General features: G+C 42.1%; 1 long non-coding RNA gene across 2 annotated transcripts in view; it reads left to right on the top strand.

Moving 5' to 3' along the window:
- Window positions 1-24,298, top strand: part of LOC147205231 (uncharacterized) — a 141,316-nt gene that overhangs the window by 78,975 nt on the left and 38,043 nt on the right. For both annotated transcript variants that reach the window (XR_015100947.1, XR_015100946.1), the window contains exon 4: window positions 2,790-2,896. This is a non-coding gene — a long non-coding RNA (uncharacterized LOC147205231). The remainder of the gene's footprint in view (window positions 1-2,789; window positions 2,897-24,298) is intronic.

Raw genomic sequence — 24,298 nt, 5'->3', positions numbered from 1 at the left:
TAGCCTTGAACAAAACTAGAGTGACTTACATCGTATGACAGGAGAGCGTGATGAAGAGGATGAGGCAGTTCTCGGTGCATATAAGCATATGGATCCTTTTTTTCGGCCGGGTGGGGTGCCAATGTTCCCCCTGCCTTCTGGGTAACATTTAATTTATCTCTGCTTCCTCCCAATAAAAAGATAGAACAAGTCCAAATGTGCTCGGCAGATCATAACCAATACATCATATTTACAGGCGTTTGCCATATGGCTTTAAGGCGGCGCACTAACACTCCAGTGTCCGGGCCATGCGAGACCTCCATAATAGTTAGGAGGAACATGGAATAAAAGTCAAGGGTTTGCTGGTCGCTCCCAGAATGAATGCGTCTGCAGACCTTGGCCAAGGGGAGCGCTCGCGGGAAATAATGTTGTGTCGCATTTTCCAATAAAACAAAACAGTAAATTATTTACAACAGGCCACTGAGTGCGCATCCACCTCATTTGCATTCTTGTCGCCATGGGGATGGATGTGACATTGTGCTGATGAATGAAGGCGTGGGGATTTTAAAAAGAGCTTCTTCTGAAAGGAAGGACAGATGGTTATTTTTTATTTATTTATTTATTTTTTTTATGAGAGCTGCAGGATAATTAAACCAAATGAATGGGACTGTTTTGAAGAAGGAGCTTGTGTAAATTGTGAAAAGATGATGATGTGAGTTCCTGGAAAAGTTGCCATCTTCATTTCTTTCCAACAGGTATCATCACATTAGGAGGTGAATACAATACTGACGCTAAACTACAGTATGTCATTAATATAACATGGTTGACGGAATCTATTTTAGCCGGTTCTCCTTGCTGTAAAGTCATTCGAGGGAGTTAAATTTCACTTTATTATGAGTAGAGACCAAAATCCCAAGCCAGTGCTAATATTAGCTACATACAATAGCCTCAGGTTGACTAGCTAGTGTAGTGAGCTGTGAGTGAGATTTTATGTGCCGTTGCTAATGTAATGTTACGTTAGCTGTAGCTGATTGACTCGTTTGTTCACTCTGACTGTTTTTCAGTGCCACTGCTAATGTATGCCGCTTCCACCATGTCAAGTTTGACAGATTAACATGCGTTTTGCTGTGACTGATTTTCAGTACCATTGCTAACGTTAACCATTCATTAGTGTGTATTAATTTACAAATATCACCAAACCTTTTGCTAATTAAGATTAGGCAATTATGTTTTTGTCCGGTGGTTTAAGTAAAAACATCCCATATTATTGCTTTCTATATTTTAGTGTCCAAACTGAGATTTAAAAAAAAAAAGGGCAAAGGGAAAAAAACAAACAAAAAAACAATAACCTCAGACATACAGAAACAGTCACAAGACTACAAATGTGTTCTGTCACAATCAAGGTCAACATGGGCCTTGAAAATAAATTGCCCCGCTAAGTTTTCCCAGCAGATGGCGGCCATCTTGGCTTATCTGTGTGTGGTGTTGTTTTTCCAGTCATGTTGCGCTGCACACAGCCTCACTGACTGAATACAGGTGGAACCGCCGAATTACAGTCTTGAGCGTTGGACATTAACCCGCTCTATCTGGGCTGAAATTGTCATTACTGATGACACCCAATGTAATTGTGAATTTTACGCTCCGGCAGACACATTTTCCACACGTCTTCTCCTCATTCAACTCTTCTTTTTGTGTAGAGCAGGCCAGGCTTAAGTTATTCAACCTTCTTTTCTGTCTTTCGTCAGAGCCGGCAAAGAAAACATAATACAATAACACATTTTCGAGAACACTTTCATGCTCTTTGATCCACTTTCCTACAGGAGTGCACTGTTGCATGCACAAACAAAAAGTACAGTTAAATAATCAAATCAAAAGTTTACACTCAGTACATGTAGACTAGAATTATCGAGCATGGTCGCAATTCGAATTCAGCAAAAAGCGACCTTTTTCTTCTTGTCTCCGTTTTCTCCGAAAGCTGTATTTGTACCTAAAACTCCTTGCTCGCATCACTCGAGGCCCCTAATTAAACTTGAGCGTGTGACGCTCTGAAATATGATTGATATGGATTTTGTCATTGTGGTGTCACTCATAATTGTACAACGTCTAATTATTTCACCTAATCTTGTATCCGATTCCTAACGGATTGCCCTATCGGCTCTCAGCGTACGACACCATGACATTAAACTCATCATTATCACATTGCACTGTGAAAGGTTAGTGCGCTCTGCCAATTTTAAAGAAGAACGTGCGTATCGCTCCAGAGTAGTGGGGGGTGCGGGGGGGGGGGGTCTGGTGCATGGAGGTATGGAAAAAAAAAGGAATAAAAGTGGCCTCGGATTTTTTATTTTTATTTTTACAAGGCCAAACGCTGCACTTGTTGTCATGTGCTGCAAGCAGAGCGGCTCTTTAATAAAATTCAGCAACATCAATAAAACTCCTCAGTAAAATGGAGGAAAAGTTGAATGTTGTGCATTATCGTACGGTTGAACATAATGGCAACCGTTTATGATCATCCATTTTTTTGTTTACCTTCTAATGACAATTGAACTTTTACTTAGTGTTGTCTGTACATTCATTACGGGTTTTTATGATGACTTTATGAGATTATTTGTATTGCCATTTTATAAGATGGCAGCCCTTGTTGTCAAGGTTACTAGGACATGTGAATTGCTGGATCCAAGTGGTGATGGGAAGGTTGCGGATAAAAGATGAATGAGATGAGGAAAAACGATATCAATGTATCTTGGGGAAAGGAGGAGAGATGATAAGAACAACAACAAAAATAATCTCTTATGTTGTTGAACCCGTAGGAGTAAAGGTCATGATCCGGACTTGGCATCGGTCGCATGCTCATCTGCATTCGGACTGAGGGTCAGCGGCGCTCACCGGGGAGGGGAGCTGCGTGATCAAGGATAAGGTGAGTGAACTGCCCTTGACCGAGACGCCATGTGTCCACACAAAAGAGTTAACTGGGTGGTCGTACCACAGCGTAGGGGTGTTTACTCGGGCAGATAAAAGAAAAAGAAGCATACATGTTCGATTAAGAGAACAAATTCAATTTAGATACGGGAGCAGGGTCCGTCAGCTGCTTTTAAGATAGAAAACGAGGTTAAAAAGAGAGGCTTTTTAGATGATGTTGTTTGTCTGTGGATATACCACTTCATAGCAGTGTACTTGACGGCGGCCGTGTGGTAGAGGGGCCGGGGTGAGCAGTGGCTCATTTGCCTCAAAACATGCCAATATTAGCAAGGCTAAAAAATCAGCCTGTGGGGGAGTGTGCTTCCCAGAACTGCAAGTTCTTTCAAAATATATAACTCTTGCCGTGTTTTGATGAAAGCATGCCATAGACGTGTTATTAAGAGACCTGTGAAATGTTTTGAATTGTGACCACCCCCAAAAGTACAGTCGATAATATTTTTCAGTATTTTCTTATTTACATTACAAGGAGGGCTGAAATAATCGACTAAACTAGCCAATAGCTTAAATTGTGAATAATAATAGCGCTGCAATCAATTGAATGCAGTGAAATGCTAGCCATTTTTCTTCATCAATCATCAGATTTTGTCTTCTTATTCACCACCAAAATGGCGACTCAGATGTGATTGATGTGAAGGCTTTCAGCCTAAATGTAAGCATTCCATGCTTTGTTTTTGCTCGGTGAAAAGCATGCTCTTTTCCAGCAGTCGCCAACCCACCATAGTCCCATGGGGCATTGGGACTCGACTGTCCAGAGAAAATGAAAATAAATAAATAAATAAATAACAGATGAATCATCAGAGTGATCATCAGTCAGTGAATCAAACAAAACATAGCTTTTATTTGGTTGCTGGCTTCCTCAAAGTATTTTTATATTTTCAACATCCTTTTACACTTTCAGTGCTTCCCAAAATTTTCAATGGTGAAAACCATCAGAGCTGCCTTAACCACAAAAGCCTCTGAATATGAAAACAACTGTTGCACACAGTGTGCACAATCTGTTCGAGTGAGCGAACATATGGTTTGCCATTTGGGTTCTGATAAATCAGACAACAAGGTTTAACTGCAAACTTTGGGTAACAATGATGCGCAGGATAACCAGCTATTAAACTGAATAAAATAAGGTTGACTTGCATCAAAGTGATGAAGATGGCAAAGTATGGAGAAGGAAAGCAACAGCGCAACTAATGCTACCGTTTCACCTTTATGGAGATGATCACTATTTCGCACTTAATGGTCATAACTCTGCTCTAAACTTTCCTCAAACTGCTGCGTTGTGCAATTTGCATCTTTTTAGAGCTTTTTTTTTTTTTTTTTTTTAAACTTTGGATGCGGCTGTTGAACAAGAGTATTGGGTGTCTAAAATTTCGGTAAAAACTCCAGGAAGTTCTTAAAACGTAACATTGTTTTGGTGACCCTCCATCGACACACCTGACTAAAAGCCTTCACGCGCAAGTGCTTCGAAGATGCATCTTTTCGCTTTTAATCACCAGCATGGTACTGATTGGACAGAGGTGATCGACTGAGGTGATTAACAAGAGGAGAAGAGCTGAAATGGCAACGGCTAATGAGGCTCTCTGGGACTAAAAGGTTCAGTGCTTGTGACTTCACGGAACAACAGGGAGACATGAACAGTCAGGGGCATTCATTTTTAATATACTGTATATGGAATAAAAAAACATTTAGGTAGGCCAGGAAGAGTACAGGGCAGTACTCTTTCCTCCTGTCTGTGTCGATTGCCCCCAAAATGGCACCATTTGAAATTAAACCAACCTAAAGTCATGTCAGTTCCTGGATTAGCTTCTCAAGTGTTTTGCTTTTTGGGGTGCTCTGGAACACTGACGCTGGACAGCGAAACGGGTGTGGCTGTCCCGTACAATATGAGCGATTCAGTCGAATAAATAAACATGATATAGATACACTACTTTTACAGAAGCTATGCCAACATGCAATTACTGAAACAGTGTAGTTCACAAATTGACTTATTTGTGGGTTTGTTGTTTCATCTCTTTCTAGAAGACTCTTAAAATGCCACAAGAGGTCACCAAGGCCCTGGCTAATAGCTACCATCTCTACATGTCCCGGAGGAGTCTAGGCTTGGGTTGTTAGTTGAAGTTAAAGAGTGTTATGTGGATGTACTGTACATGCACACTTCTGCTGCACGTTATTTTTAACTCAAATCATCTGTAGGATATTTTATTTTAAGGATAATGTAAGATGTGTTAGCTTTTTTTTAAAACACAGAATACAATATTAAAGTGTTGTAGAAATTTGTTGTGTACATTTTAGTGTTGGTGTCAATCACTTGCGGTTTCTAGCTAATCGCAAGATTTTAGTTGATACGACAACAAACCACGCACAAAACTTGAGATGAGTTCTTTAGCTGCCTGCCGACAGAGAGCCCTCAGAGCAGCCCGCTCTTTTGTGGGTAACTTTGCTTTAGACTTGTATAACAGTTTAAATGTCCCCATGTGATTGAAACCACGCCTGTAAAGTTAATTAATAGCATTTTATGGTGGCTACATGTTGAGCCTGGAAATTTGTAATTCACGGGCGATGATTTCAAGAACACTTGTTTTGAAATGAGAACAACTTGCGGAAAGGTAGGCTGCGAAACAAATAGTGTTGAACAACTGGAGTTTCCGCTGTGGATGTAGTTTGTGGAAACACAAACTTCAGAAGTGTGACAGGTGGAGACATGGATTAAGCTCTCGTGAAGATATTTGAGGGTTTTTTTTTTTCGTTTTTCCAGATTTCCCTTTTTCCCTCTATCATCTCCCATTTACTCCCCATGGACAGGCAGGAGGAGGGGTTGGGTCCACTTGAGGGAGAAGTGTAAATAGTTACAGCAGAAAAGGATGCGAGATGTTATGGTTTGGGTTTTTTTCCACACGACAATCCATATTTGTTGACGAACACCCGGAGTCATCAAAAGCATAGTAATTGTTCTCCACATAGGTGCTGCTAACAGATTTATACACTGAATTCCCAGTGAGTGTGTTGGGTAAGGCTGGAGACCGAAGCCTTTGTCATAAATAGTCTCTGTTCGATAACTCAATAAAGTATTTGAGACAGCAGCTGCTGAGGGAGGAACTGCAGAGTGAGATGTGGAGAAGTCACACTTTATTGTATTTACGTCAGAAGGAGCACAGATGGGGAGGAAGAGGAAAGTTAGATGGCGGCAGGTGAGATATGACTTCATGCAAAAGTCTGTTTTTTCTGGATGTAAATAGTGCTTTATATGCATCATACAGATGCAATTAATAATCTCCCTTATTTTTTTACCCCAGACCATTGCGGCTATTCCTTAAGCCCACATCTGCTTAATAACTACCCGCGTTTCAGTTGCTGTTCCAATTCAGCAACACTGTTAATGATGGGAGGCGAGGCTTTGTTTGTCATTGTCCAATTATGGTCTGGTTGTTCCTCATAAATGCGTGCTCCATTGATCTGCAACAAACTATTACAGTTCCCATTGACATACTTATGCATCAATCGTGTTTGCTTTTAAGTACTTCATGCACCGTTAGCCAAGTCTACTACACTGATGCATTCTTGGGACTTTTAATATCAAGATGTAATTAAATAATTAATTTAGAAGCTTTCTAAAATAAATTACGCACAGATATAGATCCCACACTAGAAAGACATAATTTTTAACAGAAAAAGATTAGTCGAAACATTATGAGACTAAAGTTGGAATATAAGAGAAGAAATAATATGGAGAATGGAAACGAATACAAAATGTACTCGCTAGCACACTCACACTCACCTGTTACGGTGGGCTTCAGGAGTTTTCCTAAAGGGCTATGGCGTAGTATCCACCTATGAAAAATGAAAATTCCCATCCCTTCGTTGCCAACAGCTGGGCAAACAGAAGCAGGTCCAAAGGACCTGAGGGAGCAAAGAGACTTCAGAAGTGACGCTATCGCTAGCTTAGAATTGCTTACCTTGCTCTTTTGTCCAAGCCGGATACGCGTTCCCTGTGACTATTTTCACAATGATGCACTTTCATAATCGCAGCCCATTATGGATGGCGACGTTTAGACAATCACCCCGGTGCACGTCAGCAAGGGGTTGGAAAGGGATGAGTGAATGAGGCTTCATTCAACTCTTGCTAGCAGCTTCAACACTGCAATCTCCCGCTGGAATTCTTGCTGTTTGATTTCGAGTGTCGTGAGAGCCAAGGTAACTTGTGCACAAGAAAACATACTTGTACATGCTCAAACAAGTCAATGTCTGTCCGGTGTAATTGTTTCCAGAGAGCTTAGCCATACAGCGCAGCATAATGCAGTATATAGCTAAGTTTAATAGCCCACCTTACATATGAGTACGCTAATCTCTCACCGGAGACACAGAATGAGACATATCAGGTATTAATGTACTGACAGCCAAGCAATTCTGACTCTCTCATCCTCGTGAATATGGATGAGCGAACCCACCGGGGGCCTTTGCGCAGCTGGCTTTATCACTTTAATGCGCATTATGGCAATAATGAGCAAGAAGCTACTTAGATCCCCATAATTCTCCCGAGTCTCATCATAAATAACAGCTTACATGTAGCTTACTTACAGCAGATAAATAGTGGGAAGGGGAGGGGCGAGGGCACTCGGAGCACCTGTGTTAACACCGGCTTACAGGCAGCTTCTTTGGAACCCAAATTTGAGAGAAATTGAAAGTTTGAAGGGGATCGGTGGTGTATGACACCTGGGTGGATTTAAATCTGAAGAAAATGTCCCATTCCACCCACAAAACTCTCAGTGCCATTATGCCAAAGGGCCCATTATTCATTATGAAGATGAATGGGTCTACAAAAACACAGTAACTCACTCCTCAGCATGTAAAATTCCCTGTGAATTATTAACTGAGCTACTCATCATTGATGATATGGCAGAAAATGTCTCGTGTGCGCCTTTTTCTGAGCAGGGGCGACAAAAAAAAAGGGCAATTCTCGCATTCTTTTATGTACAAAAGCAAGAAAGTGGAAACACGCAGACACACAAAAGCATACGCCGATGTAGCAGTTGCATTCAAACACAACACGTCTTTCGACGTGTGTAGTCACCCGTTTGATTGGGTCAATTAAACAATCTGATAAGCAAGAGAGTGCTGTGTTGGAATGGATTTCACGACATGCGCAGCGAATTATTGTTTAAGAATCGATTTGTAACTGAATGCAGTTGAAATAGAAAGTCAATAATCACAAAGGCATTCCATGGGACGGTTTTTAAACTCAAAGCAATGCTTCATTCAAAAAGAAATAAAAACACAACAGAAATGGTGTATTAGTATTAGCCTTCTCTTTGTTCGGCCTTGGTCTGTATCTTGTTAGGTTCCTCTGGTCTATTTGATGTTGTATCCCGTCAACATACAGAGCCGTGAAAAAGTATTTGCCCTCTTCCTGATTTATGTTTTTTTGCATATTTATCACATACAAATTCACAGTCTGAATAAGTAGATTTCTGAGTCAGTTGAGACTCAATCATCATGAATTCAGTTTTTTTTCAGTTTGGGGGGGGGGGGGTGGTGGTGGTCCTGTGCGATTTTTCTTGTATAAAGTATATGCCTTGGCTGAGTAGATTGGGAAACACACTGAAATGATATTTCCAATTGTAGCTTTGGTGAATAGGTTTCTATTGTGTACTTTATTATTACTTGGAATAGGAAATGACTAACGTACCCTTGAGTATGAGAAATGCTTACTGTTTTGCCCCGATTTATGGATGTTTTTTTCGGACAAATTGTACTTGGAATGGACATGGATGCACAGAGGAATGTTGTCTTCGGTTGCCAATTGATTTAATACCATGCAAGTAGGAGAACACATTTGTTGCTCTGTATCTTCATTACTGCTGTGATTTTTTTCTGTTAGTTTTCCTTTGAGGAGCCCTTTTCTTTGTTATAAGCATTGCATGTTTATTTATTTATTTTATTTATTTATTTATTTTTTACAGAACAGTGTTGTGGTGAAATGATTCATGTTTTGGGTTCATCTTGAGGTTGAACTCTGTCCAGCAGGTTTGACTATGTGGCAGAACATAGCCAGTTTTGGGGGAAAAAACCCCCCAGATTGGACCGTATAAAATGAAGAGCTCAATCTTTTTGCCATAAAGCATTTCCAGGTATTACCTCTATGTATTTTTAAATGCCAAATATGCAAAGGCGAACCACAAAAGATTTGCATGTGTACATGCTATTGACCACATGTCTGCAGATGTTGCGAGAGGTCTGGGTGAGGGGTTCCCGTCCCGGTCATGTGTGTGCACAGAGCATATCGAGTTGATGTGAGATTAGCTGTGCCGATTGCCCCGACTTCCTTTGCTTTGACAATGAATGATGCGTGCGTAATGGGCTGTCGACGGACATGCTGCGTAATGCAAACAGCGAGACTAACTATTCACCCCAGTAGGACACGTATGACCTGACTCTGTTCACGGTAATTAGGATTTTTCTGTCGGTGAGGTCCTGTCTTCGAAGAGAACACTACCTGGCCTCCCTGTAGGTGCAGCGTCATGCATACAAATAGAACTCCAAGAATAGCGTTAACTCATGTAGGCCGGGTCACTGCATCATTGGTATTCTCGGAGAAGAAATACTAGTTTATGTGGAGCGCTATGTGGCAGAAGTTATTCATGTATATTAAACAAAGGAGATTTCTCACAGCTCGGAAGAACAAGACGGGCTAGAGGTTAAAGCCTGACTGACTTTCAAACAAATCTAGCACTGACGTGCAAGAGTATATAGTAAGTGTCAGTCAGTTGTACAGTTACACTTTGAAAATTTTGGGATCTGATATTCAGTCAAGCATTCTGAGGAGTTTCATCCGGTGCCCGAGAGGCATTGGGGGAATTCGCACTGTCGCTGGTGGATAATATATAATATAAAATCCGTCTGTCTGTTCATCTGCCTATCTTCCCTCCCCTGTATTTAATGTTAGCTAGGCTAACGCTAGTCTTGAAGCTTATAATGTTAGCACATTTGTGGCTTAAACGACCACAGGCCTTACAGTGGGTTAACCCATACGTTTTTGTTTTAGCGTCTGAGTGTTCCTTTTTAGTTTTATATTCAGTGAGGCATTGCCGTCTGGCTTGAGCATGCCGTTAGCATCGCCAGTGTGTGCTAACAAACTAAGCCACAAATATAGAATAATATTAATAGAAGTAAATAGTATGCATGTTTTTGGAATTTCTGAGGAAGCCCGAGTATCTGGGGAAAACCCACGCAAACACTCGAAGAACAAGCACACGCCACACAGAAAGGCAGGAGCCAGGATTGTAACCCTGAACCTCAGCAATATGACAGATGTGCGCACCAATTTTCTGCCGTGCCACCTTGATGCAGAAACAAATTTTCAAAGTATTTGTGAACATGTATATTTCGGGCTCTGTACAAGCTTATATATATGTGGCTCTTGAAAGTGCATGAATTGTAACTTTGAAACGGTCTAAATAATCACGAAACCCTCGAGCTAAATATTTGTCCACATCAGTCATTTAATTCCATCAACAAAAAAAAAAACTGATGAAAACTTTTTTAACGTTTCATTTTGAGACTTTAAAGTGTCAGCAATAAAGCGCCAGCCATTAAAAGGTTTGCAAGTGTTCGGAAACCCTCAAGGTACTTGTTAAACTGGATCACTGCAGAGCTCTAGGTCTGCCAAGCCAACCCACGAGACTTTCAATTCCGCAACTCAATCAACATTATTTATTTAACCACTCCCCCAAAAAATGTTTCTGAACCAAAATGCTGAGTAAAAATAAAATTTGAAAATTAAACGGTTGAACATTAGGCAATTAAACACAAAAAAACCCAAACAAATAAAACACTTAAACAGTTGAAAAATAATAATATCCATCCATTCATCCATTTTCTAATCTGCTTATGCTCACGAGAGTCACAGGCGTGCTGGAGCCTATCCCAGCTGTCTTCAGACAGTAGGCAGGGTACACTCTGAACCGGTTGCCAGCCAATTGCAGGGCACACATAAAACAACAACCATCCGCGCTCACAATCACACGAGGGACAATTTAGAGTGCTCCATTAGCCTGCCATACACGTTTTTGGAATGTGGGAGGAAACCGGAGTACCCGGAGAAAACCCACGCAGGCACGGGGAGAACATGCAAATTCCACACAGGAAGACCGGAATTGAGTGGTCAGATTCCATCGGACGGCGGGGAGAAGAAGAATCGTATTCTCCCCTCACGTTGGCGTACAGGAGCGCCACAGTTTTATCCGCTCTCGTTGCCCGTGTATGACATTCTTAGTTGAAGAGAAAGAGGAAGACAAAGTCTCCACTGACCAGCGCGAGTGCGACGGAATGCTGAAATTGCAATCTGTTGATCAAAGCATGCACGGCATCACGGGCGTTGAGCTGCAGCAGCTGATGGCTGAATGTAAACAAACAAGTCCAGCCGTCAGTTATGTTGAAATCTCATGTACCACTCAGTCGTCCAGCTCTCAACTCCTATTCGTCTCTTACTGAAAACATGTCAAGTATCTGAACCCAGATGGTTTTACTTTGTGCAACCACTTGACAGAATAAAATGGAGTAAATTGAACCCAGCATTTTCTTCAGTGTAATAGACCCAGTGGCAGGCTCAAGCATGAGCTTGACAAGATGGTGTCAGAATCGGGACAGTTTCAGACAGAGCTGTATGTACTATTGTACCAAACAGTGGCTTACATCAGTTGTCCCCAACCCCAGGGCCGCGGACCGGTAGCGGTCCGTGGGTCATTGGTACTGGGCCACACAGAAAGAATAAATAACTTACATTACTTCGTTTTATTCATTTCGGGATCTGATAGATGGTTTATTTTGAAAAATTACCGTATTCTCTGTTACATCCGTCTACAACACGTCACTCTTGACCCAGGTGAAGGCGCGCTTCTCAGTCACGTGATAGATTACCGCTAAAATGAAACCCAGGAGCTAGCAAAATGAGTAAAAAAACAAAACAAAGGTATTTGGAAAGTTTCTTTGGGAAGGGAAAAAGGCCCAGCCATTAGACAGAAGAGGCGCCTACGACTTCCGAGAAGAAGAAGGCTACATTTGATAGACAGTATTTAAAATGTGGATTTATCTCAACCGGACATTCCCACGCACCAAGTCCACTCTGCATAATAAGCGGCGATGGTGAGTCGTATTTTTCATGCACTTTGTATGTGCTGTGTATCTTATTTTGAAGGCACGTTCGAACGTTACCATAGCGACCAGAGAATGTTGCAGCCAGATAGGATGTTTATTTTTATGTTTAGAAGATTCCACAGTTGCCGGTCATATCATATTATTTTGTTGTATTTATCCGGACCCTGAAAATATTGTCTGACATTAAACCGGTCCGTGAGGCAAAAAAGGTTGGGACCGCTGGCTTATGTGATACATTCTCATTGTTTGTGCCGGTTTCATCATTTCAGCATTTCTTCCAAAGCATAAAATAATTACCATAGGTTGTGTGAATAATTTTCACATTGTTTAACCCCACCTACACCTCCTGTCACCATGCCTGGCCAATTTATTCGATTTAATGCTGCCTTTGTCAGATTAGCTCTATTCCCCAACACCCCCAATTCCCCTTTCACCGTTTACAAGTAATTATAAACACCAGCACAGATGGAAGAATCATTCTTTTCCACAAAGTTCGCTGCTCACCTTCATCTTGGTGGTCTTTACAGCTCTGAGCTTCTGGGCGACCGATTTCACGCCTGGCCTGATTGTGGTCGACTCCACTTTTTTTTACAGCCCCGCGGAAGAAAACGATTTTGAAACACGCATGTGTGCTATGGAATGTCACCATCCATTTGGGCGCTTGAATTTGGATGACTGGATTTCTGTTTCATAATCAACAATTAATTTGCGGCACTTTGACTTATGGCAGCTCAGAATTTTTGCTTAGCGAGCCAAAACTTAAGTTGCAAGCTATGTTAAGATTCGCCGCTGCTCGTGTGATTGGGACAGCAGAACTGATCTGCGGTCTCACATAATGCACAACGGGGTTTGTATTCTGAAATTGTGTGTGATTTTAGAGAAATACATTTTGCAGAACACTGGTTGAATTGCCAAGTGAACAATCTCAGGGGGCATTCCACTTGAGAGGTTGCACATTTTTCTCTGCTCCTTCTTTCACAAACTCAACAAACAGCACTTGTTTTTCCCGAATCATAACTTTTCTTTTTGATGTGTTTATCAAAGCCTGTGTGATTTACCATCTTGTATCTAGTTTTATGGGCAGTGTTTCTCCCTCCGATATGTCCCCAAATCAGTGGCGATCCATTTTTTAAAAAGATATACAGTGTATATATTTTTTGACAGATGGCGCTTACTCGCTTCAAAACTGGCCGATATTGGCTGGTGGCAGCAACTGGACAGTCGTCGTCAAAAGCAGCCATATGTTGCAATATGTCTCACAGATTGAGGTGGGGGACGGCCAGCCTCAAAGTGTGTATTTAAGGGCACTAAGTGGGGAGTGGGAAACATCCATCGAGGGCCTGAGCATATGTTTGTGTCATATCGTCTCCACTTTATTTTATGAACGCTCATAAAGCTGCCAAAGGCATTTTTTAGCGCAGAGGAGAAATTTCACAAGACTGTGTTGCAAGTATATTACATATTTACATTTACTGATTCATTTATTGTGGGCTGGACTCTGGCCAAATTATCCCACTTGCTTTTTGTCACAATTTTAATGCGAACCGATACAACAACAATTCTGCCCTTATGAAGACAATAATGCTGCTATTGAATTTACAATAATGTTTATTCTATGGTTGGATTTAGGTGAAATTATTTAGTGACCTCATTTTCTCAAACAATGGCTTGCTCATACAGTACTTTTGGTTGGGAATTGCTGTCCTCGAAAATAATCCTTCCGAGAAAGTTTGTGTATCTGCTGCCACAGAATGTAGCATGGGTTTACCTATCAGGTGTGTTGGTGGGTGCGCCTGTCCAGAGTAGTGTTTCATTGTTAGCATTTCTTGAGAGGACACACACACACACACACACACACACACACACACACACACACACGCACACACACACACACACACACGCACACACACACACACACACACACGCACACTTGACCACGGGAGTAAGCCGTAACAGGGCAAAAGGATCTTAATGTGCGATGGAGGCCACTCCGGATAAAGCTTGCAAATGCTCGCCCTTAAGTGACATGTGCTGGCTCAAAGTTAAAGTGACATTTGGGTTTGATGTGGAACACGACGCCAGGACAAGGATGGATCAGTGCCTTCAAGTCGACCAGATGGACAATCCTTCACAAAAGCAGGTAGAAAATGGAGACGTGGCCGCTTATTTCAGCCCCAAAGCCACAATGTCATCCATCAAAACTGTGCTTCCCTCCCCGGGCTGTTTAGTGTTTAAGGACACACACTTTGCGATTAGACGGCCGGTCTGGAATAATACATGTCATTGCAGTGGCACTCAAGAATGAATGGTCTTGCAAATTCTCTTTGAAAACTGAGCCATGGGCTTTTGATGCAAGGTAATTTTAACGTATGACATACTGTATGGTGATGTATTTAGAATGAATACACAGTCCTGTGCAGTAGTACTAAAGCCAAACAATTATTCAACCCCTGGCGATATTTGCTGAAATGACTTTTTTGGGGGGGAGAATCATTATCTTCTGGCCGCAAATGACACAAGAAAGTAGCTAAAGATTTTGACCACAATAAGAATAATTCGGGTTTACCTGTATTGTTCACAAAAAAAAATTCAAAAATAAAGATTTGGTGGCACATACCGAAATGGGCAGCAATTTCATGGTGTAATATACGAACGTAACATTGAGTCAGTAGAGGATTATTCAATTGAAAAATAGGCTCGCCCAAGAATATAAACAAAACTCTCCATGAAATGAATACATAACGTGTTTGTGTAACCCACCCATCCATCCATCCATCCATTTTCTGATCTGCTTTATCCTCACAAGGGTCGCGGGGCGTGCTGGAGCCTATCCCAACCGTCTTCGGGCAGTAGACACCCTGAACTGGTTGCCAGCCAATCGCAGGGCACACAGAGACGAACAACCATCCATCGCACCCACACCTAGGGACAATTTAGAGTGTTCAGTCAGCCTGCCATGCATGTTTTTGGAATGTGGGAGGAAACCGGAGGACCCGGAAAAAACCCACACAGGCGCAGGGAGAACATGCAAACTCCACACAGGAAGGCCGGTGATGGAATTGAACCTCTGCCCTGTGGCGTCGACCTGCTAACCACTCGACTACCGGGCCGCTCCTTCTTATTCATGATTATTATTATTTTTTAATTCACTTAAGTCGGTAATTATGTGAGTGAGGACAAAACAGAGCAAAAGGCATTCGATAACTCATTCATTTCCCAACATGATTCCCTTTGCTGTGCTCCCAGGCAATCTACTTCCAAAGTATGGATGAATGGCCCGGCTGCTTGATGGCCAGAAATCAGAGCAAACAAATGAATGCTGCTCTCCACCGCCCACAAAAACCTTTTGGGTGATGAAAACAAATGAAAGCCGCCCCTCTCCCTGGAGGAGCGAGTATTGCTTCTATTGACCAGGGCTGCCCCTCGGAGTTCCGCAGCACGCGCAGCACATTACCGCCTCTCCTCACCGAAAAAGAGAACCGAAACAAAAACAAACACTGCCGGGAGGCACCCTGGTGAGCAATCGCCAAGCAGCTGGAGTTTTACAGGGTTATTTTCAGGGTGCAGACCACATTATCGTCAAGAGGTAATTAACAGTCTGCTGGAATAGGACATGATATGCAAGAGTAAAAAAAGAGCTTTCCGTTGAATCGGTAATGTCAATGTGACGTATGTCTTCCCTTGCTTGTGTTTTACCTCACTGGTAGATAGTTCTAAGTCTTTGGCTGCTGATTTAATTTTTTTAATTTTTATGGATCATATGCTCTTAAAACTATAGTTTCAATGTGACAAAAATAGCAGATGGGATACACCCTTTAATTTTATACTCATGTTCACTGACCTTGTCTTACAAGTCTTGGTCAGAGGACCTAAAACTACGACTGCCGACGGTAGTTGTGCCTCTTGTTCGCTAGCAGATAGTGTTTCAAAAAAAAGAAATGCTGAAGAGATGAGAACAACCAGAAATAGTAAGGCTGGCTGGGAGTCTGCCTTCAGAGACACCTTCCGACCCGGAAATCAGCTGTCTGAGCTTCTGCCATTGGACAGACATTACAGAAAACAAAACCAACTCTTTGCAAATGCCATCTCTGCATGAAACTGGAATTGGGTTTGTAATTACTTTTGTCAGATTCAAATTTTCTCTGCGACCACAATTTTTTTTTCTTTCATTAGTGGCGCCAACAATTTTGCCTACGTGTGTATATCTGAAATAACTTTAGAATGCCTGGTGCAGATGTCAACCATTATGCTTTTTTTTTTTTTTTTTAAGGCTAAACACATACAACATACTGAAATCTCAGTGACTCTAACGGATCGTGCTGCACTCGCAGTGATTCATAAACGTGCGCACAAAGTTGAAAAGTAACGAGGGGAATGACCCGAGCAGCCGCAAGCTCAGCAGGCTGCACGGCTAATTTGATTAGAACAACCACATTAATGAAGAGCGGACCTCTCAGGGGTGCACGTGTTTACGTTACACGTGTCGTTTGCATGCACGGCCACCCCATTGGTCCTTCAACAAGACCCTCATTTGGAGGAAATGGGAGCCGTTTAAGTGTTTTATGCCTGCTGCTGTAATGGCACGCTTTCAGTTAAGGCTGCTTCCATGGCCGATTCTGTCAAAATGATGGCATTTAAGGGGGACATTGCAAGTAGAGCTTAAAAGTTCTCCGTCATTGATCGACTTCACTCATTTTCTTCGTGATGCCTTTGCCGCAGGGAAGAGTCAATTTGAGATAATTTCGTACAAACATTTTCTTTCTTTTTAAGCACTAAGCTAAAATTGTGTATACTGCTTTTGCTAGAGTTTGTTGAGTCACTTTTAACAAGTTTGCTCTTTAAGGAAGACAACTTATTAACTATGGGGAATTAAGATACTGTACATTCATACAACGGCAACTCCTTAGAGGGGCATTATTCTGCTCAGTACGACACTGGCATTGAAACCGGGGCTTAATTTTCCTCATGGCTGTCTTCAGTATAACAAAAAGGCGACTTTGGTGCTTTTTTTGGATGCCTTCTCTTTGCGACCAGTGAATGATTGGAATGATTTCAAGTCGGGTGCCAGGATTAGGAACAGAAGTCTGCAAGCTCTGATGGAATCTTTGATATTTGATAACATCTCTCCACTCTCAAGCCATGGCAAATTCCTTCCTCTTTCACCTTCTGGTTCCTTTCACTCCTTTGCCCCTGGTCGCAACTGTGTATTTTAGCAGATTGTGATGAATAGTGATGTCGACGGTGAACAGGTGGTCAAAGAGGGCAGAATGGTCGCCAGCTACCACAGAGAATGAGGTTCAAGCATAGATAGACAGTGCCAACCTCAGTTTGCTTGTGGTTTCCAGTGTACTGCATTGGCCTGGCCAACAGATGGGCGGGTAGTCCGGGATCACGGTCGTGTCACTGGGCCTGGTGTCTCTTCTTGGCAGGTTAGGGCTTGTATTGGCTAGTTAACTAGTCTGTCATGATTTATGTTTTTGTTGACTTTGTTTTGATTTGATTTAGCTTTGTTTCACGTTTAGCGTGTGTCACTTTTTTATGTCTTGTCAACTCCTTCGTTTTTTTTTTTTTGTCTCCAGCTGTTCACGTCCTTGTGTCAACCAATCAGCTCCCTCAAGTCACTCGTGCCTTGTCCAGGTGTATGTCGCTGTCCCATTAGTTTGGTTGTACTTAATGCCCTGTTTTCGCTCAGTCTTATTCCGTTCTTTGTTGATGTTGCCGTCATGTGTCACGTTAATCTAGTCTTTATGTTGTATATTCTATTTAGTCCCTGAGTTTTTTTCTTACTTTGAATCAGTAGGTGCAAGAACTAATTTTGTGCATTTTTTTCCAAAATCAACTAATTAAAAAAAAAATCACAAAAATCAACTTTTTCAAATGTCATATTATTCAGGTACCTGCATATCATTCCAAATCCGCAAAACAATATTAGGCCTACTCATGTTTTAATATAGGGCAGTATTAGACTCAGTGTAAGTGCAAGTAACACTAACTGCCATCTAATGGTGAATGGTGAAATTACAACCTCAGACTCGACTGCCCAAGGAGGAGAGGGTCTGAGCCGGCTCATGAATAGACAAAATCTGCGTAATTGATGGCCAGTGGAAATGCATTAGGAATTTTTTTTCTTGCTTTTTTTTGTGTACCCCAAAAAACACAGATAAATCTCCTGTGTATATTTTCCACACCCAAAACTCGACTCCCTGCCCCGCAAAATAAATAAATAAATAATTGAAAATGTATTAAAAAAAACAATAAATAAATAAATCAGTGAATAAGTGAATCCGTGGGTGCCGAGCTGCGAGAATATGGGCTTTATACTTTAGTAGAGGAATAATGCTTATAATAACCACCCGCCGAGCCTCCATATTTATTTCTTGAAAAATAAAAAAATAAATCAAAGGACCACTCAGTGTGGCCGAATGCGGCCCTCGAGCCACCAGTCGCCCAGCCCTGATTTATATAATGTTTGAATAGATGCTGTTTCAAAGCTTGTCGTGTGGCCTCATGCATGTTTAGTGCAAGCACGCTGGCTGCTTGTGCACACGCTAGAGTCTATTATAGCGGCGTCGAAGCTGAGGTTTATCCGCTGCTCGGTGAGGCGGGAACTGCACCAAGATGTCAGTCATCTAGCTGGCCAACCAAAACCTCTTTATTTGGACTGTCACTGGAACCTATTTGGAGGGGCGCAGATTTATTTGGGCTCGCTTATCTCTGCAGTCCAGTCAGAAATCACATAGCTGTACCTGTGTATCTTTTCCACCCTCTGGACAGACTGAGGGTAAAGGGGCTCTAGAAGCATAAAAGTCCTTGGTGAATATAACCCACAAATCTGCAGCGTATGGCTGATAATGGAAAAATATAATCCACCGTGTTTTGGACACAAATACGCATCATTTTTGTATTCCAACAGATTTGTTTCTTGGGAAAACAACAAATAATATGCTGCATGTCTTGTTTTTGAGTGTGTTGATTGGAATTTGATTTGGTCAAGGACTGCGTTTATGTAAAAATAAACGGACAAGACGCGCCACAGAATAAGAAGCAATGCAAATTTGCCAATGTTAAAGAAAACTTCAATAGATGAAAAGGCTATTCTTTTACATTCCACATTAAAGGTTTTGCCTCATGGGTAATTTTGGAGTTATGCAAATAATCACATTTCAATATCCTGTTGAATTTCTGACTCGTCTGACCGCCAGAAATGTCCGATGGAGAAGGTCACAAGGGAGCCGGAGGGGAAAAAGTTAAGCAGCAGGTTTCCATTTTGGCCGCGTGGCCAGAGTGGGTTTGCCACAGGCGTGCATCAGGCCAGTTAAGAGGTTAGGCCTGGCAAGTCATTACTGTCAGAGCTAATGTAGAGAGATGAGGAGAGGGACCACGGAGGTAAGCAGCCAGTAATGAATGAACACACTGCTAAATTCAACAATTACACGCCCATGTAAATGCAAGCAAAACACAGCAACACAAGCAAGCAGCTGTTGAACTAACCTGGCTGGGGACCTTAAGACAAAAGTCCTTCCAGATATGTTACACTTGTTTGGCAAGCTATGGACGAAAGGAGATACTTGGTAGTTGGAGGCATAGGTTAGGATCCAGGTGTAAAAATAGTCCGATGAATACCACCATGTTAGACTATTTGTGCTTTTAAGTTTTTACAAAAGGTCAGGAAAATTTATTTTAGGATGTGTGTGCGTGTTGCGTGTAAGTTCTTCTCTCTCTCTGTGTGTTGCATGTAAGTCTTTCTCTCTCTCTCTCTCTCTCTCTCTCTCTCTCTCTCTTTCTCCCCCCAACCAAAATTGTCATGGTTCTGTTCGTTTGTCCTTTAGTAGATGCGGGATCGGAGGGCGTTCCCTCCAGTGCCGCACCTGAGTTGTGTTTTCATCTTCTGCCTTTAAAAGGACTACCACACCGACAGCTAGATGTTGCATTATTCAGCCTTGCTCACGACTCATGTTCCGTGTGCATGTTTGTTTTTGATATTCTTGATCTTACCTCACAGTTCTCTCGTCGCATTTTTTTGTATTTGCTCATGTTACAGCCTTTGCGATATGAAAACTGTATTCCTGTTTTTCTTTATTAAAAAAAAACACAAAATCTTTTTTTTAACCGGGAAAACTGACCCAATGTACTCAGCTTCACTTTATTTATACGAGTACCGTATTTTCACGACCATTCGACGCACCGTATGGTTGGGCGCAGTCTCATTAATGGGTGCTATTTCTGTATTTTACACATAGACAAAACGCACTGTATTATTGGGCGCAATTTTAAAGTGGTAAAACATACGCCAGCTTAAACATACGGCATGCATGCGCGCACGCTAAAAACACGTTAGCTTGTAGCATGCCAAGACATACAGATACAAGCTAAAAACACGTTTTTAAAAAGGCAACGGAAAACTGAGTTCCGTTGTATTTTATTTAGCCATCGTACAATGTACTCACGTTTTTCGATCAATCATCACCCAGAAATCCATCAAAGTCCTCATCCTCTGTATCAGAATTGAACAATTGTGCAAGTACCGGTAATCTATCAAAAACGCCGTGTTCCCTCTCGTTGTCAGTCACTCTCATTGCCATGTGGCTCCACAGAAATGATGCCGGCTTTGCCAAAAACTCGAACAACAGTGCAAGCAGACACGTTCGTCCAAGCAGCCACAATCCATTCGCAAATTGTGGCGTAACTCGCCCGGCGCTGCCTCTCACTCTTTGTAAAGTTGTGTTTGCCATCGATCATTCATTGTTCCCATGCCGTTCGCAACTTTACTTTGAACGCCCGGTTGATGCCGATGTCCAGCGGTTGGAGTTCTTTAGTCAAGGCTCCCTGCGATTGGCTGGCAACTGATTCAGGGTGTCCCCCGCCTACTGCCCGGAGACGGCTGGGATAGGCTCCAGCACCCCCCGTGACCCTAGTGAGGATCAAGCGGTTCGGAAAATGAATGAATGAATGAATGAATAGGCAAGGCTCCGGGAATAACGGCAAGCTCAGAGTTCATTTGCTTGACTTGGTTTTTCACCGCTGCTGTGAGATGGGCACGCATGCCAAAAGCATAACCGATGGCTTGAAGTTTGAACTGAGCTTCGTAGGCGTGTCTCTTTGTAGAATTTATTTTCGGGGGTTCTTAGAAACCAAAACCGAAGTTGTTTTGCAACAATGCACATAGCCACACTCTATACAGGTGTTGGTACCTGCTTGTAGCGTGCCTTTAGCGTCCACTTACACGCCCACCCTTCACTCATTGGCGGACTGCTTCCCCGCATGCCTGTCACTCACGTCTGCCTTTTCGCTCTCTTTCTCTCCATATATGTATATATACACGCCCACCCTTCACTGATTGGCCGACGTCTTTGCCGCATGCCTGTCCACAGTCACTTCCGCCTTTTCTCTATATAAACAGCGTGTCGGCTGTCAGTCAGGTTTTGGAACTCAGCGCATAGACAAGACGCTTCGCATCATAAGGCGTCCTGTCCATTTTGGAGAAAATTTTAGACTTTTAATGGCGCCTTATAGTCGTGAAAATACGGTAAATTGAATTACGAGCTTGGGCACCGAATGAATTTTTGCTTTGTTCTTGAGGTTTAACCACCAGATGCAACTTCATCCTCAGCCTAAAACCAGGGTGGCCATACCAGGTGAATGTGAGTGGCCTCATTTCAAACAAACACAACATCCCCAATCAGTCCAGCACTCAAAAACAAGCTTGTTGGCCTTAAGCAGAGACTGAGCTGTACTTGTTTCTTTCAGTTGCTGTGCCCTAAGCAGGACACTGTGGACCACCAACACTGACACCCACACTCTTGGCAGTGTCAACTGTCCAGCAATCAAGCGTGTTTACCGTCGCCTGACTCATGATGTCATAACCCGCTCACGGTATCCAAATTAACGACGCCCAACAAGGCCGGATTGTGCGTCATGGCTCACGAGGATGCGTATGAAGAATTCCACATGCCACAGTAAACTGTCATCCCTAATGAGTCCTCACTCGCAAAGAGGGATAATAAAGTGTGCGGGCTGTGCAATGAAAGGTCAGAGCTATAAACGACTCTGATGGGTATCATTTTTTTCCCCGTTTTTATTCTTTGTTTTCTCCCATTCTTTAAGCCCAGCGGTCACTTATCAAAGCTCGGGAACTAATCATGTTTGTTGGAGCAATTCAGGGACGGATAAAAGGAAAACAAATAGCAGTGACACCTCAACTAATTTTCTTTTCTTATCATTTTTATCTTTCAAAGAAAGGATTTTAGTCCTCCTCTGCGAATTTCGGATTTTTGTCAGGGGCGATAAGCTTTCTTTAAAACGACATGTTAATTGAAGCCAACAGTGGTGAAATCATGGCTTCAGGCGCACGTAGCGAGTTGATGGGGTCCATGTGAATGACTTTTGCCTCCATGACTTTAATTTCTTTACCTTGTATTTACCCTGAAGACATCCTCCTAATTCTTGATTGTCTGTGTGAGTAAGAAAATGACATATGACTGTACTCAAATTGGATTACGGCAAAGAGTGTTATTTCTAGCAAAAGTACTCAAGGGGGCCAATAGATTGAAGGGATTTCATTCCGTCTTTGGCACAGAGACTCTGTGGTCCAAGGCGAGGTTGGTGAAACATGGTGGAAACATCTTAAAAAAAATAAAAATAAAACATTTTAAAGCTGCTGTTGGGGATATTGAAGCATGATATGTGACCTCCAAGTCTCCCAATGAAATGTTTTCAAGTCTTTCAATTAGCACTTGAGGTCAAGATGGTGACGTGTGTGACGGCTGATCCCATTCAGAGTGGAATGCAGTTACTCATAAAGAGCAGTGCCAACTGTTTACTGGCAAAGTTTTGAATGAAGCCATCATTCCTCTTCAGTTAGGATGCCATTTCTAATCAAGTCCAAACTCAAGAGAATCGGGACATGAAAAAGCAAAATAACAGCTCTTTTGATGAAAAAGAAGATGAGTTTTGATTCAGATGTTTAATAGTGAAGGGGGAAAGAATGAAGAAACGAATAAAATGAATGTGATTCCATTTTCTGTTTGAAGAAGAGGAGTTGAGTGAGTGAAGCTTTGTTAGGAGCAGAAGAATATGATAAATCAAATAAATATATTGGCGAAAAAGCAGGATGAGAGGAGAGGAATAGCCAGTTGGTCCTTCATCCGTCATCTGTTTGGCTTGGATGCCAGCTTGTTACTGGGAACATCAACTGATTCATATTCAACACCGGGTGGAGGGTAGGCAGAAATTTGTATTCTTCCCTTTATTTGACTTTGCAAACACAACCTCAAAGCCGCATTATACGCTGTCAGTGTACAAGACCAACAATAGTGTACTGATAATATTTCCAAAATGGTGGTTGAAAGTGTTGCGTGATATGTTACGATATATACTCATGGCGGACTGCGCTCCATTTGCCAAAAGAATTATTTCTTGCCAATATTTGAGAAATGTCAAATTTCATATTGTGTATGTGGAAAATGAATTAAGCAGTAAAATCGGCTAATTTTTGTGCATTTCAGGGGGCGGCCATTTTGCCACTTTCTGTCGACTGAAAATGACATCATAGTTGCACAAGACTCAGGTCACGACCAATCATGGCTCCGTTTCAGAAAACAGGTGAGCCGTGATCGGTCCTTACCTGAGCCCTGCGCAACTGTGATGTCATTTTCACTTGACAGAAAGTGAAAAACGGCCGCCCTCTCAGATGACTAAAAACGGGTGGAACTTGGTGCTTAACTCATATTCATCAAACCAAAAATGAACCAAAATGCCATCTTTAGACTCGTGGAGGTGCATAGGATATATTACTGTCAAGAAAATTTTGGTTGACTTCCCTTTTTAGGGGTGTAGTCCAGTGAATGATGTGAGGAGCTTCAATCAGGTGGATTTAGTTGACTGAGATAGCAGCTCCTTGTTACATTTAATAAAATGTTGAAAGTGCATCGGTGAGTGTGGTTCTCCATTTCCACATCCGAAGGCATGACAGTACTTCATTTTTAAAATCTACTTCAATCGACACACATGACTCAAACGACTGATGTACAGTATATACTCTGCTACAAACAACCAACCAAAAATGAACGAAATGCAAAATACACAACATGCCACTGCTGTATGCACCGAATATTCATTTTTTGTTGTTATTGGTGACTGGAAGCAACAGGAAAATTGTGTATAAGACGCGATGTCTCGGCTGATGGCGCATGCTGTA

The sequence above is a fragment of the Hippocampus guttulatus genome, chromosome 5, assembly GCF_054856545.1.
Source record: "Hippocampus guttulatus isolate MCC_2025c chromosome 5, RoL_Hgut_1.0, whole genome shotgun sequence".
NCBI lineage: Eukaryota > Metazoa > Chordata > Actinopteri > Syngnathiformes > Syngnathidae > Hippocampus > Hippocampus guttulatus.
The sequence above is the reverse complement of the archived record's forward strand: the minus strand, read 5'-3'. Positions and strand labels throughout refer to the sequence as shown.